This window comes from Protopterus annectens, chromosome 1.part0 (assembly GCF_019279795.1).
Source record: "Protopterus annectens isolate FY-2018-M chromosome 1.part0, PAN1.0, whole genome shotgun sequence".
Classification (NCBI taxonomy): domain Eukaryota; kingdom Metazoa; phylum Chordata; order Ceratodontiformes; family Protopteridae; genus Protopterus; species Protopterus annectens.
The window spans coordinates 1,807,059,512-1,807,071,180 of record NC_056725.1 but is presented as its reverse complement, the minus strand read 5'-3'; positions in this window follow the sequence as shown (position 1 = coordinate 1,807,071,180).

The following is an 11,669-nucleotide window of genomic DNA, read 5'->3' as shown; positions in this document are numbered from 1 at the left end:
ACATGGTTAAGGATCTTATACACAGCAAAAGCAGAAAGCTATAATTCAAAGTGGAGAGGAATGATTACAATACAGGGAGGAATCTCAAACAAGGAGAGATTGGGATTTTGGATGCAGATCCTTAAGGAGAACAACCACGGTGCAGAATATTATATTCATAAAGTAGCAGAAAACATTCTAAGAATGAAGTCAACATAGGAATGCAGAAATAAGACTCTACCGATAGGGATGACTGCAATTAGGGATACAAACAGGCAAGAGGGTGATGGAATTTACTAGAGAAAACTGGCAGAGGTAACAAGGTATTGGGAGCAAACAATTAGAGAGGGAAAGGTAATACAATGGAAATAGGCCAAGGACTTACTTGCATTGCAGGTTAGAGATTGCTTTCCCTATCAAGGATTGATACCAGAATATAGGCAACGAAAAAGAAACGGGGGTCCTAAATGTAAGACCAGCACTGGTACAGTTGTTAGTAGAACCTAGAACAGAAAGGAATAATTAGAGCATATAAAATATTGCATGATAACTATTAAGAATCAGAGGTTAGAGATAGTGGGAAAGTTCATATCCATGGCAACAGACCATTTTTTTACGGATTAGGCAGTTGGAGTGAGAACATAAAGCAATGTCAGGAGTATCTGGCTTGCAACTTTGGGGACAGTGCTGGTTACTGCAAACTAGTTGTCCTGTGTGCAACTAGGTAATGGTGAAATTTCAAGCGTGCTTTTACAGGAAAAATGTCACTCAAGGTATCTGTATCGATACCTGGCACTACCAAACCCTTGAAGGGAAACTAATAAGTATTCACTGAACATTTAAGGATGAAGTAATTAGGCAGATATTCTGAAGTTATAAACAAATCAAGCAGTACTTACTGAAAAAGAATTAGCTTGTCAAGAATGATGGAAGTGGGAGTCATGTGAATGGCTACTGCCTGGATACTACTAGTGCTTGCCTCACCACAGCCTCATTCTGCTGGGATACAATTTCTCTCATCAGAAGCAAAACATTAACACCAATCCCAAGATGAGAAGCAGGCCACAGCCTCTTTGGTGAGCCAAAGTCTTGTCCCAGATGATGCGGGACTGTAAGCTTGCTGTAATCTTTACCTGGTAGCTGCCTTGAACAGCAAATGAATCAATCAGGAATGCCAAAGAACACCTACTCATTGCCCAACCAGAAAAGTACAGTTTTGTACCTACCATAAATGTAGACGTTAGAGTGTATACAGTGCTGCAGTCATTACACTTGGGTTATCCTGCCGTCAGGCGGTTCCTCAGTCGGACTGAGTTCCAAAGTCTTGGTCCGGCGTCGGTTGCCGTCGCCTCCTCCCTGATGTCAGCGCGACAGGGGTATACAAGATGCAGCCAATGCCATTTTCTTCAGTTTTTCTTGCCCCAGATGTCAGGTTCCCCCAAAAGGTAGGCAATTCAAATTGCTAATAAAACATACATAAGAAAAGCAAACAACTTTCAGTTACCAGCAAATACTCCCCATAGGTAGAAGAGGGTAGAATACACAGGTACGTACCAGCAAGTAAGAGGGGAAGGAAGGAGGGTAACCTGGACTGCAGCAGTGTATACACTCGAACATCTACATTTATGGTAGGTACAAAATTGTACTATGTTCATCGTGTTACACTGCTGCAGTCATTACACTTGGGTAGAATCCCAAAGCTGAGGTAGGGTGGCTGGTTCTATAAGGCATTAGGTGTGACTATTATGCCCTGCAGCACAGCAGTGGCAAAGCCAGCTCTGGATTTAGAATCTACATTTATGGTAGGTACAAAATTGTACTATGTTCGTGTTACACTGCTGCAGTCATTACACTTTGGTAGAATCCCAAAGCTGAGGTAGGGTGGCTGGTTCTATAAGGCATTAGGTGTGGCTATTATGCCCTGCAGCACAGCAGTGGCAAAGCCAGCTCTGGATTTAGAGTATAAAGGCAGATGGTAATGCTTGGTGAAGGTATGCACAGAACTCCATGTTGCTGCTTCCAAAATGTCCTTGGTAGGCACTCCTCTGAGGTAGGCAATTGAAGTGGCTGTTGCCCTAGTGGAGTGAGATCTAATGCTGCTAGGTATAGGTTTCCCATGGTGTGTGTAGCAGAAATGTATGCAAAGTCCTATCCATTTTGAAATAGTCTGTTTTGAAATGGCTTTTCCCTGTGCTCCTGCAGCATATGCTACCTGTAATTGCTCAGATTTTCTGAAAGCTTTGGTTTTGTCCAAGTAAAAGCGTACCTACTTGTGAATGTCCAAAGAATGCAGTAGTCTCTCCCCTTTATTCTGTGGTTTTGGATAAAAAGTTGGCAAGTGAATAGTTTGGTTTAGAGCCACACTTGAAATCACCTTTGGCATAAACGTAGGGTTAGTTCTTAAGGACACCCTGTCCTGGTGGAAAATGAGGAAAGGTTTCACTGCCATTAGTGCCTGTAATTCTGAAACTCTGAGCTGATGTTATTGCCAGGAGCACAGCAGTCTTCCAAGAAATATATTTTAATTCTGCTATGTTAGCTGGCTCAAAGGGAGGTAAAGTTAATTTTTCCAAAACAAAGTTGAGGTCCCAAGTTGGAGCAGGTGCTCTATATGTTTTTAGCCCCTCTGAGGTACTGTTTCAGCAATGGATTAGAGAAAATTGGAGGATCCGTGTTGTAATGAGCAGAGATGGCAGAGGCGTGAATCTTGATGGATGAAAAAGAGAGGCCTTTGTCCAGCATCTCAGTTAAATATTGTAGAATCAGAGGAATGTTTGGGACAAGAGGGTCAAGGCTGTGAGCCTGGTTCAAGGCACAGAATCTCTTCCATTTATCCGAATAGGCTTTCCTGGTACTAGGCCTTCTGGCCTCCAGAATGACATCCATAACAGCTTTGGAGAGAGGCATTGCTTGCTTGACTAAGGAATTTTCCATGCAGCTAGGTTTAAGGTCTTTAGCTGACTGTGAAGTATCTGGTTGTTGTGCTGAGTCAGCAGATGTGGGATTTGAGGCAATATCCAGGGTGGTTATTGTGCTAAATTCTTTAAAATTGGGTACCAGTGCTGGCGTGGCCAGTCTGGAGCAATCAGGATCATCTTTGGCTCTTCTTGCCTGGCTTTTATGAGAACCTTTGGAAGGAGAGGTAGTGGAGGGAAAGCTTATACTTGTACGTTTTTCCAGCTGAAAGAGGGCATCCATTTTCCATGCTTGTGGATGGTAGCTCCATGTGCAGAATTTCTGTAGTTGACAGTTCATTGAGGATGCAAACAGATCTATGTCCGGGCTCAACCATTTTTGGGTAATCAATCTGAATATTTGTGGATTCAATTCCCATTCGTGGGGATCCATGATGTTTCTGCTTAAGTCGTCTGCCAGTGTGTTTTTCTCTCCTGGCAGGAATTGTGCTTGCAGATGAACTTGATAGGTTAGAGCTGTGTTCCACAAGGTCATGGCTTGTCTGCAGAGGGGGTAGGAGTGAGTGCGCCCTTGCTTGTTTATGTACCACATAACTGTGGTGTTTTAGTAATAGTTGTCCTGGATGCAGCAGGTCCTTGAAAGTTATAAGGGCATTCTGTACAGCTAACATCTCTTTGATTGATGTGAAGATGCCTTTGTTCTGCGGGCCGCTTGCCCTGAATACATTTTCCTGCCATGTGTGCTCCCCAGGCATAATCCGATGCATCTGTGGTCAGGGTTTGCCTGGCTGGGGGTTGAGTAAAAGGCTGTCCCTTGTTGAGGTGACAAGCTTGAGCCCACCATCGAAACTCTTGTTGAAGGAAAGGTATTAGTGGTATAACTGTTTCCAAACTTTGACCGTGTTGAGACCATACACTCTTTAGGTACCATTGTAGTTTCCTCATACGTAGTCTGGCATATGGAATTAGTAGTATGCAAGATGCCATGTAACCCAAGGCCTGCAGAATTTTTCTTGCATGGAGTTGGGTTTTTGTTGCCATCAATTGAAAGTATCGAGTCAGTTGTCCTTGCTTGTCTGGCGTGAGATAAGCCATCTGGGCCGTTGTTTTTAAGCTGGCACCCAGGAATATTATCTCTTGTGAGGGCATTAGTTTTGATTTCTTTTTGTTGACCGTGTTCCCCAGGCAACTTAACTGTTTTACAAACGCCAGATGCTCTAGAAGATTGTCCTTGCTCTCTGCTTGAATCAGGCAGTCGTCCAGGTACGGATAAATTTGAATTCCTTTCTGTCTGCAAAATGCAATTACTGGTGCCAGGCACTTTGTAAAGACCCTGGCGCAGTAGATAAGCCAAAGGGCAGTGCAGAGAATTAATAGTGCATTGAACCTGCTACGAATCTGAGGTATCTTCTGCAGTTTTGTCTGATAGGGACATGCAGGTATGCCTCCTTGAGGTCAAAGTCAAGAGCCAAGCGCTCTTGCCCAGCATGTGAAGAAGCTGTAGTGTCAACATTTTGAATTTCGGAACATCCAGGTAAGTGTTTAGAGAAGAAATATCCAGAATGGGCATCCAGGCTTTGCCCTTTCTGGGAACCAGAAAGAGTCTTGAATAAAATCCTTGTCCTTGCTCTTGTGGTGATACCTCTTGAATAGCTCTCATTTCCATGAGTGCTGTAATTTGTTTTTGAGCCTCACCCATTGATTTGGTGGCAGATTTGGCATTCCTTCTAACCTTGGCAGAGTGTGAAAGTGGAACCTGTAACCTTGAGATACAATGTTGAGAACCCATTTGTCTTTGGTGATCCAATGCCAATTGTGATAGAAAGTGCTAGTTTTCCTCCCAAGGGGGCTGCCAAGAGAGAATTGTTTGGCAGCTGTAGTGGGAAGCCATTGAGACTACTTTTTATATGGTTGGGGCCTGTCTTCACCTTCGTTCTGGCCTGGTGCACCCCATTGTCAAGACCTGTAAGGACCTTGTGGTTGACCTCTACCTCTCGGACGTCTGTATCTGCCTCTTTGAGGTCTGTCTGTGGCCAGAAAGGACCAATTCTTTGTTGGCCAATTTCTGCTAAATCTTGGTGGCTGAACCTGTAAGAAATCCTTTACCATTTGCATAGATTTTGCCTTATCCTCCATTTTCTTTAATACCTCTTCTGCCTTAACTCCAAATAACACATCCTGCTGTTAAGGTGCATCCAATAAGTTTGCTTTAATATGATCTGGTAACGTATGTTCTTTTAACCAAGCATGCCTTCTAATGACAGAGCTGCTCTACAGGAGGTCTCTAAAGAATCAAAACCACATTGCAAAGTATGCTTTCCCACTTGTTCAGCTGCTTGCAATAAATCCTGCATTTCTTTAAAATTACGAGGATCTGAATCTGGAAGCATTTTTTGTTTTAACTGAGACATCAAAAATTGCTGATGTTTTAGCATGTAAAACTGGCAATTTAAGGCTCTCATTGCTAAAGTTGCAGACTCATATACTTTCTTTCCCTATCTGTCTAATGCTCTGGAATCTGTCAGAGGGAACTGGGTTTTTTGCTGATGAGGCCTTAATCCCTTTGGGTCCCCGAGAAATAGTTTCAGGGTCAGCAACAGGGCTTTTATACACAAATTTGTGAGAGTCAGGGATTCTTTAATATCTATCGGGTTTAACTGGGGCTGGAGGTAAGGAGTCAGGGTTTAAGCTGGATTCAGTGTAGACATCATCCACAATATCTAACACTGGCGGAAGAGCAAGGGGTCTGTGTTGAGGCAATAAAAGGAAGTCTCTGAGCCTTTTCTTGGATTCTGAGTAATCCTGGCCTTCCCAATGGAAATGCTCCCTCATAGTATGTAAGGTCTCGCCAAAGGAGTAGTCCTCAGGTGGAGAGGCTGATGGAATTGATTCCTCAGCATCAGAATCCTCATAAGAGGGTAAGGAATATCCTAGGTCTGAGGATGAATCTGAACAAATGGACACCTAGTCGGAAGATTCATAGTCTGCCTCCTGTCTGGGCCTTTTATCAGGAGGGGGATGGGACCCCCTGATCAGGGTGATTAGGTCTTCGACCATTTTGAGCATTTGTTTCTTAGGCATGGAAGCCTGTCCTGGAGAATGCTGTATCTGTTTCTTTGTTTTTAAAGGGGCCTTAGACTTGGTAGAGGGTTTAATGATTAACTGAGTAGGTCTGAAGACACCCTCTGAGGCTGTGGATTGCTCAGCTACTTCGGTTCCCTCAGATGGGTTAGTTTCGGTAGGCTGAAAACATATAGCATCTGAAGGCCCAGCCAGCTCCACATGGGAGTCTGATGCGGTCTGTGGAAGCGGTCGTCAGGGGCAGCGTAGGAGCCTCGCTGAAAAACGGAGAACCGGCGACCGGCCTAGAAGAAGCCTCGTCGTCAGTTTTGGGCCTCGGATGCCTGTCCATGTCTTTGCGCTTTTTATGCAATCCTGTCGTCGGGAGTTCCGATGGCATGGTGTAATTGAATTTTCTGCCAAAAAAATGTCAGGCGAAATCAAACAGACGTTTAATAGTGCGCTTGTTAAACCTAGCACAAAACAGACAACCAGTGACATCGTGGTCTGGGCCTAGGCATGGAACACAATAGGAGTGGAAATCCTTATGAGGTATTTGCTTCGTTTCCCCAATGGTGTTCTTAGCTTTGTAGAAGACTTTGGTTCTGGATTCGGAATGAAAACCTCCGGAGTTGGCCGAATGGCACTTGCAAACTGCTTCGGCTTCGGGCACCGCGCGGCAAGAAAGACTGAAGAAAATGGAGTCGGCTGCATCTTATATACCCGTCGCGCTGACGCCAGGGAGGAGGCGACAGCAACTGACGCCGGACCAAGACTTTGGAACTCAGGCCGACTGGGGAACCCAAGTGTAATGACTGCAGCAGTGTAACACAATGAACATCATGAATCAATGCACTCTACTCCTTCTTTCACCAACAGCAGATTGTAAGAACGGGTTGGGAGGGTGGCCTATGGTTAAGGTATTTACCTTACAAACACAAGGTGCAGGGTTTGAATCTCACAAGGGATAATTGGCTAGGCTTAAAATGGCTCGCAAGGGCAGTTAGCCTAGTACTAACCTATGAACCTAAATTCCAAGTTGTCACCTACAAAGCAGTTATTAGGCTTTCCGGTGATCAGCAGTCTCCAGGAAATAATGTCTCTGTGCTCCTTCTCTCACCAGGAGAAAACAATAGCACTAATCCCAAGATGACTACTGAGAGGTAGTATGTGGGCTCTCCAATAACTTGTGGTCCTGCAATAGATGTTGCAGATTTTAAAGGTAAGATGGAAAAATGGGTTAATATCCAAAGCAATGGAATGTGAACTAAGCAGATTTAGCTGTCTAAGAGGAGAGCTCCTAATTTTAAAAGAGCAAGCCAGATTGAAATTTGGTGGGCACTTAGTATTCTGGTTCTATGGAATACAGTGGGATGGCCAATAAATTTAAATAGTTGAAGGGCAGTTATTTCACAAAACAAGAAGTTATGTACTCACCATAACGTTCGATGTATGTAGTCCATCTTGCCTCATATTCTTACCTGTGGGTTTGGAGCCGAATATCGGCTCTGACTCTGCCTATTTTACTAGCTCAAAAGTCTCTGATTGGCTGGGCTAAGAGGGTATCCCATGGTACCCTGCTTTGTATCCCCAGATCTAGTTTGCTGCTAACCACATAATTACTGCATACATACCATGCATCCATACAAACAAACTATTCAAAGGGACTCTGCAGGATACAATCTAACTTCCAAATCCTCCAGGCAGGGGAAGGCGGGAGGGTAAGTAAGAATGTGAGGCGAGATGGACTACATACATCGAACGTTATGGTGAGTACATAACCTCTTGATGTTATGTAGTCCTATCTCGCCTACATTCTTACCCGTGGGATAGCATCCCTAGCACCTACATCCTGGGTGGCTCATAGGAAAATACTCCTGAGAACTGTGGAACCAAATGAAGATCTGCCCCTGGAAACCACGTCCAATTTGTAATGAGAAACCAAGGTGCGAGGAGAAGCCCAAGTGGCCGCAGCACATATATCATCCATTGACAATCTAGCTTGATAGGATGTGGATGTGGAGACTGCTCTTGTGGAGTGGGCTTTAGCTGGAAAAGGCAACTTTCTACCTGCTGTCTGATAGATGAAGGAAATACAGCTGGCTATCCATCTAGAGAGTGTGACCTTAGATACTGGAGAACCAGACCGGTTTTCTGAAATGGAGACAGAGTTGGTCAGATTTCCGGATATCTTTCATCCGGGTGAAGACAGAAGTGTAACTGTCTATGTACATCCAATTGGTGAAATCTAAATTCTGCCTCGTTAGAAAAACTGGGGAAGAAAACTGGCAGCTCAATAGACTGATTCATATTAGACACAGAAGCCACTTTGGGAAGGAATGATGGGTTTGGTCTAAGAGAGACTATCTTTATGGAAGATCAAATATGGGGGTTTGATGGAGAGGGCTTGAATCTCAGAGACCTGCCTCGCTGAAGTGACTGCTGTTAAAAATGCTGTTTTCTATGACAATGATTTTAACTCGCAGGTAGCTGCAGGCTCGAATGGTGGAAGACTGAGGGCTTGAAGAACAAAATTGAGGTCCCACGGCATGACAGGTTGGTATACTGGGGGATGAAGTAATAGAGTACCTTTAAGTAATGCTTTACATAAGTCTGTGTGCCATAAGGCTAGCTCATTGGCCACGTGGAAGTTTGATATAGCCGCCAGCTGAACTTTGATGGTGGCTGATGCGGACCCTTGATAGAACAGTGTAGACAAAAACTCCAGAACCAAATCAATTGGAGCTGTGTATGGATCAATGCCTCTAGAATGAGCCCAGATAGAGAACCTTTTCCATTTGCTAGAGTAGATTTTTCTAGTGGATGGTTTATGAGAGGACAGTAGTATATGGACTACTTCCAGTGAAAAATTGTGACATCTGACTAATGAGGGAAGTGGAGTAGCCAAGCTGTCAACCAGAGTGTCCTCAGAGAGGGGTGGAACTGTCCCGACATGTGCGTCAGTAAATCTGGAAGGGGTTCCAGAATCCAAGGTGTATCCACAATGTAAGGTTGAAGGAAGGGGAACCATACCCAAAGATTGTGCTTTCTGAATCACCCTCGAGAGAAGGGGAAACTGAGGGAAAGCATAAAGCAGACCGGAGGGCCAATTGTGAGCCAGAGCATCCCTGGGTGATTCCCCCGGTGGGGGGGATCAGCGAGAAGTAGTTGCTGCATTTCACATTGAGAGGGCTGGCAAAAAGGTTGCAGCAAGGTTGACCCCATCTACTGAAGATTCGCTCTGCAACCAGGCGATTCAGGGACCAATTGTAGGGCATAAGGATCGCCCTGCTTAGCTTGTCCGCTATTACATTGGTCTTCCCCGGAATGTGCGTTGCCACTAGAAACCATTGGGAAGCTATTGCCCAATGCCACACACACATGGCCTCTCTGCATAGTGGGTAGGATCGGGTTCCCCCTTGTTTGTTGAGATACCACACTACTGACATGTTGTCTGTGTGTATCGCAATAGCCCCTACAGGAAGAACTTCTTGAAGTGCCTGCAATGCAAGAAGCACTGCTCATCTCCAGGACATTTATGTGCAAATGTATCTCGTGTTCCTGCCACGTGCCTTGGACCGTCCTGCCGAGATAATGCCCCCCCCCAATCTGGGAGGCGTCCGTGGTCACCGTGGCAACAGGGACGGGGAACAAAGGGCTTTCCCCCGTTCAAGCTGTTGGTGCATAGCCACCAACGAAGGTCCTGTTTGCATCTGTCATTAAATTAGATGGGATAGCGGAAGTCTTTGGAGAGACCATTGGACAAAGAGGAGCCAATGAAGAAGTCTCATGTGTAATCTCGCTAGAGGAACCAACATGATAGTCTCCGCCATGGTCCCTAGGAGTTGTAGAATCAGTCTTGCCTTCGCATGTCTCAGGGGCATCAGCGTGAGAATATGTTGTTGCAACCCTGTAATCCTTTCCTGTGGTAAGAATGCTCGCTGGTGTCCAACTCTGCTCCTATAAACGTGACAGCCTGTAAGGGCAATAAGGCAGATTTTTTCCAGTTTATTGTGATGCCTAGTTGGTGACGCAGACTGATGATAGCGTCCCTGGTTTGAATTAGTTGATGCCTGGTGAGGGTGGTGAGGAGCCAGTCGTCCAGGTACAGAAACACCTGGAATCCTTGATGTCTCAAGTGAGCCGTCACCACTGCCATACACTTGAACACCCTGGGGGCTGTTGTGAGACCAAAGGTCAGGGCTTGAAACTGGAAGTGACTGGCTCCCAGCCAGAAGTGTAAGTGACAGCTGGATGCCCTGTTCATTTTGACATGGTAGTAAGCATCCTTGTGGTCGATGGAGCACATCCATACTTCCTCTCCCAACAATGGGAGAATGGATTTTAGAGTGACCATATGGAATTTGGACTTGTGTATGTACTTGTTGAGTTGACCGAGATCTAGAATGGGTCTCAGATCCCCTGTTCTTTTCGGCACCAAAAAGAATCTCGAGTAAGTCCCTAATCCGATTTGGTCTGAGGGGACTGGTTGGATGGCTCCTTTCTCTAGCAGCTGAGATATCTCGGAGGCTGCTTGATCCCTTTGACTGGGTGGAACATCTGGGATTTTACTTATTGGAGGGGGTACTGAGGAGAATGGAATGACGTAACCTCTGGAAATTATCCTTAATACCCATCAGTCCTGGGTGATGTTTTCTCAGGCTTCCAGATACAAGGAAATTCGACCCCCGACTGGCTCCGGATAAGCACAGTCAGGCACACCCTCAGGAATGAGAGTATGGGGAGCTGCGAAAGGAGTCGCGATCTCCGGAATTGCGGGGGCCCCCCTCTGCCTCTGTGGCAACGTCTCCCTGAATAATTCCCCCCTCCCCTGCCTCTGGAGGTTCACCTTGTGCGGCAGGAAAAAAACCTATGATCCCTTAAACATCTTCCACCCTTGCTGGGCCTTGGGATAAGGCCTAGACGGAAGGGAAAAACTGACCCCTACGGCAGAGAAGGTCTTTCCCTCTTGCTCGTACCTGGTGAGGGTGTCTTTCACTTTGGTCCCAAACAAGGAGGAACCATCAAAAGGGGCATCAGTGAAAGAAGACTTGAAGGCCTCCGCAAAGTGACACAGGCGCAGCCAGGCTTGCCTTCTATGGGCTACCGCTGAGCTGGCCGCCCTACTTGCTCCCTCGGCTGCATACAATATGAGTCGCATGGACGAGTTTGCGATGGAGTCGAGGGTAGAAACCTGTGCATTAACTGTCTGAGCTACCACCTCAGGTACGTTACCCGCAAGAGTATCTCCCAGTTCTTTAAGGAGATCTCTCTGGAGCAGAGTGAAATGAGACAAGTAATTCAGCGACCGTAAAGTGAAGGTGGCTGAAGACAGGGTACGCTTCCCGTACCGGTCCATAGTCCTAGACTCCTTGTTAGGAGGCTGGACCAACGAGGAAGACTCTGCAACTTCCTTCTGGGTGGCTACCGCCACCACCATGGCATCTACAGGGACTCCCTTTGACAGAAACTCTTTTCCCTGAAGGGCAGAGAGAAATTTGTTGGGGCGCCTGGGTACGGGCACAGAATCAGGTTTTTCCCATGCCCCTCAACAAATAAGGTCAAGAAGCTCATCGGAGGGTAGAGCGCCAAAAGCCTTAAGGAATACTGACTCCTCCTTGGAAGGGGCTTTGGAAGGCCAGTCTCCTCTTTGTTTCAGTATCTCCAGGATATCGGAGAAGGAAACCATCAGAGGAAGACTTGGGGGATCCTTCC